At 39.3% G+C, this 6,926-nt stretch overlaps 1 non-coding gene across 1 annotated transcript; it reads left to right on the forward strand.

Annotated features, from left to right (window-relative positions):
* Positions 1-5,397: 5,397 nt before the first annotated feature.
* Positions 5,398-5,505, forward strand: LOC148565527 (small nucleolar RNA R71). Its single transcript, XR_015884077.1, has one exon. It is a non-coding gene; the product is annotated as a small nucleolar RNA R71 (small nucleolar RNA).
* Positions 5,506-6,926: the final 1,421 nt, after the last annotated feature.

Raw genomic sequence — 6,926 nt, forward strand, 5'->3', positions numbered from 1 at the left:
CTCAAAGCAGCAAGGGAGAAATAGAATAAGGAAAATGAGTAAATGAAATGTGATTGAATTTATGTTAAATGGAAAAATAATCAATATGCCATGTTTAGAAAGTTAGAGGAAAGTGAAAATAATCAGAAAAGAGATTAAAAGTGTTAGTATGGTTAGAATTTGAAAAAGAAATTAGTAAATAAAATTAGGGAGTTAGTAAAGTGCGGGTTAAAGTAAGTGGCATAGAAAAATTCCATATAACAAGGATTCACAGGTAAGAATAGAAGTACTTATAATCGAACAAGGAAAACAAGGTGATGCTGATTCGAATAGAAATAAAGAAAGCAAAAATTGGAATCAGTGAATCACAAATGCAGTTTATGAACCAGGAAATCAAAGAGGAGAAGAATGTCTGCCATAGCATTCATGAAATGGTTTGGGTAAAGCAGAGTAAAACAGAGTTCAGAAATGCCAAACCAAAACATGAATGAAAAATTTTTTTTTTTAAAATTTGGGCAGCATTCCGGCTAAAATTGGATTATCCCGGAAAATAAACAGCAATCATAGCAGTTTATATGAATTTAAAAACTAGCTGCAGTTACCAGCAATGAATAGAAACAGGAAAATTAAGAGTAAAAAGCAGCAATTGCAAGAAATCACAACATATGAACGAGGTCACAGGAACAGCAAAATTGCAGTTATGATAAAACATAAACAGGAACAGTGCAAGTAAACAGACCTAGATCCAATAACCAGAGCCTAAGCTACCTAACAACCTAAAAATCCACTACAGCATGTATATCTATCTATCCTAATGATGAACAGAAACGGAAAAAAGTACAGAAAAAATGACGAACGGATAAAAGGGGGTCGCGTTTTGCGGAACCTGGTAGGCGGGAGGGGTGGAACGGGGAAGAAGGTGGTTGCGGCGGCGTCCGGCGCGGTGTTGCGGTGGCGGCTGAGGTGGTTTGTGGCGGAGGGAGGGTTTAGGGTTAGTGATAGAAGAAGGGGGGGTTCGCGGGTGGGTGGCGGAGGATGGGGGGAGAAAGCGCAGCTGGGTGGCCGGCGGTGGGGGGGGGCGGTGGTCGCGGAGGCAGTGGTGGAGAGGGGAGGAGAGAGGAAGAAGGGAGAAGAAGGGAGGGGAGGGGTTGCGGCGGCGACGTCCGGGGTGGCGGCGGCGTCTGGGTGGCCAGCGGTGGCGGCTGGGTGGTGCTGGGTGGTGGTTGGAGGGAGAGGGAGCGGAGAGGGAGAAGAGGGTTGGGGGTGAGGGGGGCTCGCGACTGATAGGGTTCGCGGGCTGGGGGGGTTATATTTTCGAATCCACGCGGCCGCGTGGGGCACGCGGTCGCGTGGTTGGGGTGAGAATGGGAGTGACGCGATCGCGTGGGGCGCGCGATCGCATGAGAGGGGGGAAGGAAGGGTGACGCGATCGCGTGGGTCGCGCGATCGCGTCGCTGGAATTCGTGCTAAACGCACGGCTCCAGCGCCGTTTTAGCGCAACTCTCTGTCTCCTTTTGGGGTGATGTGCAATCCATGCGACGCGATCGCGTCGCTCACGCGGTCGCGTGGGATTGGTATTGTGCAAGTGACGCGGTCGCATGGGGCATGCGATCGCGTGGGCCAATTTGTGCGAAACGCACAAGGGCCGCACGATTCCAGCCTAACTTTCTGTTTGTTGGATTCTTACGCCGATATATATATCACGCGGCCGCGTGGGTCACGCGATCGCGCGGGTGGTGTTTTTCGCGATATGACGCGATCGCATGGGGCATGCAGTCGCGTCGTGCATCCCCTTTATATATATATATATATATATATATATATATATATATATATATATATATATATATGCATGAGAAATGCAGAATGCAATGATTAACATGAATGCTATGCATGATTCCAGGTTTAATAAACTAATTTGAAAAAAAAATGAAAGCAATTAACAAGAAATAAATTGAAAAAGAAGCGACCATACCATGGTGGGTTGTCTCCATCCTAGCACTTTTAGTTAAAGTCCTTAAGTTGGACATTGGAGGGGTATCCTGTTATGGTGGCTTATATTTAAATTCGTCCAAAAATCTCCACCAGTGCTTGGAATGCCAATAGCCTCCGGGGTCCCAAACTAAGCACGCAAAGCTTTCGAACAGCTTTAAATATATTGTTAGGCTCCCGGGATGACAAATGTCAGAATAAACTCCAGGATTCCATGCCTTGCTTTTAAATCCGCCTCCGTCTTAATCTACATGTCTCCATTCGGGCGGGTTAAAAAGTAGAATCTCACCTTGGTGACCAAAAATTTTCCGTGATCTATGTGATTGAGCATGATACCAATCCGTGTACTTCGAAGTGAAGCGTGGAACCTTATTGAACCTTGTGCACCAGCTCTAAGTACGAGCCATTTCCCTCTTACTCTTAAAGCCGCAGAGAGCTCTAAGCTGGCCATCTGTTTCAAGCAAACCATATTCAAGTGAACAAGTAAAGTTATATGTTAAGGATTGTACCCACTTGAAACTTGTATTAGGTGGTAATGGCCTTGGGATAGGTGTTTTTGGTGGTTCTGCAAGTTCCGTTTCCTTGTGCTCTTCTGTGAATTCCTCCACTTCTTTGCAAAGATCTTCAATTGTATCTGTGTCCTGGTCAAAGTCTTCTGTGTCTTCCTCATCACTTGAGTCATAGATTGGAGGTTGAGAGAAATCTACCTCTGCATCATCTTCATATTCACTTGGGGAAGATTCTTCGATCTCAGAGAATTCACTTGCAGATGCAAGTTCATCACTAAGAGAGCTAGACTTGTGACTATCATCATCAAGGGAATTTGTTTCTTGGATTATTCCGTCTAATTCTTCATAAATGATTTGGCTTGGAGAAATATCCTCCTTAGCATCAACTGTAGCATCCTGGACGGAGTTTTCCTCAATTCTGGATTCCCATGGAGGTTCAGCATCTCCTAGATCTTCAACCAACTCTTCTTCTTGAACAAAGACAGCTTCTTCTAATTGTTCCAGTACAAATTCATGCTCTGTCTTGTCCACTGGAGTTTCTGGCACTTCCTTCATGCTATGCTCTTCATTGGGCTGTCCACATGGAGCTGTGGTTGATCCTTGTATATTTGAGCGCCTAGAAGCCCATTGAATCATCGCTTGCTCCAGTTGTTTAATGGTTGTTTGAAATTTAATTACTGTTTCTCTTAGGCGATCCTCTGCTTCTTGGGTTGCTGGACTTGGACATGCTACAAAGGAAAGTGGTGGTGATTGGGAGCGAATGGATTGGTATTGGGCTAAGGATGGATCATATGGTGGTGAATGGTGAAGAGAAGCTTGTGAGTGTGGTGGTTCAAGGTTATGTTGAAAGGGTGGTTTATATGTACGGGGTGGGGCTTGTTGGTAGTTACAAGGTTGTCCACCATGTCTTTCAGCTGGGTATGCATTGTGGAATGGTCTTTGTCCAGGATATCTCGGAGGGTGTTGCTGCCAAAAGGGTTGATTAGATCCTCTTGGTTCTATCCATCCTTGATTGGTCTGACCTTGATGCACATTCCTGCTGTAACTTCTATTTCCCTTAACAACATTAGAACCAAACTCAAAGCGAGAGGGATGAGAGTTCATAGCAGCAAATAAAGATAAAAAGGAAAAACAAAAATAAATAAACAAGCAAAAGAAAAATATTTACAATAACCAATAATAAGGCACACGTTAGCAGTTCCCCGGCAACGGCGCCATTTTGACGAGAGGCTTTTTACCAGTAAAGAGATTCATAGAAACAGTTGCGTTGTAGATATAGTCTCTAAACCGACAAGAATCCCTTCGTACAAACGTTTTGGGTGTCACAAGTAACAAACCCCTTTAGAAATTGTTAACCGAGTATTCAAACCTCGGGTCGTCTTCTCAAGGAACTGTGAGGAAGTATGTTCTTATTATTGGCTATAGAGGTTGTAATCGGGGTTTAGAAGATGAGAAGCAAGTAATTTGAATGACAGGTAAAGTAAATGGCAATTAAAAATAAATAAATACTGTAAAGCAAACTTTTGGCAAGGTAAGAGAAGTTGGAGGTCCAACATAGTTATCTCTCTCAACTATAATGAAATTTGAATCTAAACTCCACTTGATCAACCTGTACCAGGGCAAGGAAAGTCAAGGGACTAATTAAATTGACCTTTGAATCCTATTTATTTCCTAAGAAAAAGTTGGGATTACTTAAGTTCAGCTCAATTAGCAAGATAACGATTATCAATTATGTTGAGTTTAATAACTGTTGAGTTACTAAATTCTTAACCAGAACCAAAAGGGGAAAAAGTAAAATTGCTAGAATAATAAAAATGTCCTTAGATGGGAAGCAATGGTAACTTAAATCAAAGAGAACAATCATAAACTGAAAATACCTCAATTATCATTAATTCAAATAATAGTCTGTAACATGGAAGAATTCTTAGATCAAATTATAATAATCAATTCAAATGTTGGAATAAATAAATAGAAGTAAAACTAAAATAAAAGAACATTAAACCTGGGATCCAGAGTTACTCTTAAAACAAGAAGAAATCGTAAATCCTAAAAGAGAGAGAGAAGATCTCCCTCTCAACTAAATCTAAATTATTGAAAGGTAAAATATGCAAGCTCTCCTTGAATGGGTGCATTCCCACACTTTATAACCTCTGGTCTATGCTGTCTGTACTTGGATCTGGGCCAAAAAGGGCTTCAGAATTCGCTGGGGGCGTATTTTGTAAATTCTGATGCGTGGCCTCTGTCACGCGTCCGCGTGGGTCACGCGGTGGCGTCATTTGGATCTTTTCCTTGCCACGCGGTCACGTCAGTCATGTGACCGCGTCATATGCGTTCTGCTTAAGGTGCGCGGTCGCGTCAGTCATGCGGCCGCGTCGCTGCTGATTCGTGCTTGGCACGCGATCGCGTCATCCATGCGATCGCGTGGATACCAGTTTCCTTAAAGCTCCATTTTGCTTTCTCCTTCCATTTTAGTATGTTTCCTTTTCCATCCTTTAAGTCATTCTGCCTTAGAAAATCTGAAACTACTCAACACACTGATCACGGCATCGAATGGAAATAAAGGTAATTAAAATAATTAATTTTTAAAGCTTAGGAAACATGTTTTTTCACAATATGACATAATAAGGAAGGGAGAGTAAAACCATGCAATTAATGTGAATAAGCAGGTGAAGGATTGTATAAATCACTCAAATTAAGCACAAAAGAACTCATGAAATATGGGTTTATCAGTCCCATTACTCACAGGATTCCTTTCAGAAGTGTACATGAACTAGTTATTTACAACCATGTCAATGAGTTCTTGAGCTTCTGCAGGCATTTTCTTTAGGTGAATAGATCCACCTGCAGAATGGTCCAATGACATCTTTGATAATTCAGACAGACCATCATAGAATATATCCAGGATGGTCCATTCTGAAAGCATGTCAGAAGGACACTTTTTTGTCAGTTGCTTATATCTCTCCCAAGCTTCATAGAGGGATTCACCTTCTTTCTGTTTGAAGGTTTGAACATCTACTCTAAGCTTGCTAAGCTTTTGAGGAGGAAAGAACTTGGCTAAGAAAGCCGTGACTAGCTTATCCCAAGAGTTCAGGCTATCTTTAGGTTAAGAGTCCAACCATATTCTAGCTCTGTCTCTTACAGCAAACGAGAAAAGCATAAGACTGTAGACTTCGGAGTCAACCCCATTGGTCTTAACAGTATCACAGATTTGCAAGAATTTAGTTAAGAACTGAAAAGGATCTTCTGATGGAAGTCTATGAAACTTGCAATTCTGTTGCATCAGAGAAACTAATTGAGGCTTTAGCTCAAATTTGCTTGCTCCAATGGCAGGGATTGAGATGCTTCTTCCATGTAAGTTGGAATTTGGTGCAGTAAAGTCACCAAGCATCTTCCTTGCACCTCCACCATTGTTATTGGTTTTGGCCATCTCAACTTCTTTTTCGAAAATTTCAGTAAAGTCCTCTTCAGAGTGTTGTATTTTAGCTTCTCTTAGCTTCCTCTTCAGAGTCTTTTCAGGTTCAGGATCAGCTTCAACAAGAATGTTCTTATCCTTGTTCCTGCTCATATGAAAAATAAGAGAACAGAAAAGAAGAGGAATCCTCTATGTCATAGTATAGAGGTTCCTTTATGTAAGTAGAAGAGGAGAAGAATAGGAGAGTAGAATGGAGAAGAGAGAAGATGAAGAATTCGAATTTCAAATTAAAATAAAAGGAAAATATTTTTGTTTTTATTATATTAATTAATTAGAATTCGAAAATATAAAAAGAAATAAAATAAAATTGAAATTTAAAATAATTAGTTAATTAAAAAGAATTTTGAAAAAAAAGTTAGTGATTTTCGAAAATTGGAGAGAGAAAAGTAGTTAGGAGTTTTGAAAAAGATATGATTGAAATAGAAAACTTTTAAAATCAAACAAAAAGTCAAGTAGTTAATTGAAAAAGATTTGAAAATTAATTTTTGAAAAGATAATAAGTTAGAAAGAATTTTGAAATTTGATTTTTGAAAAAGATATGATTGAAATGATTGAAATTATTTTGAAAAAGATTTGATTGAGAAGATATGATTGCAATTTATTAAAAAAAGATATGATTGAAGAAGAAATTAAAAAGATTTGATTTTGAAAAAGATTTTGAAATTAGCAATCAAAAAGATATGATTGAAAATTAAAAAGATATGATTTTGAAAATTAAAGTTGATTACTTGACTAACAAGAAACAAAAAGATATAATTTTAAAATTTAAAGATTGAACCTTTCTTAATAGGCAAGTAACAACTTGAAAATTTTGAATCTAAAAATTAAATGTTAGTGAGATTTTCGAAAATATGAAGTAAGAATAGGAAAAAGATTTTGAAAATCAATTTTTTTAAAAAAATTTCGAAAATATATAAAAATAAATGAAAAAGATTTGATTTTTGAAAAAGATTTGAAAAGATAGAATTTTGAAA

The sequence above is a fragment of the Arachis ipaensis genome, chromosome B5 (genome assembly GCF_059453495.1).
Source record: "Arachis ipaensis isolate K30076 ecotype BB chromosome B5, ASM5945349v1, whole genome shotgun sequence".
Lineage (NCBI taxonomy): Eukaryota > Viridiplantae > Streptophyta > Magnoliopsida > Fabales > Fabaceae > Arachis > Arachis ipaensis.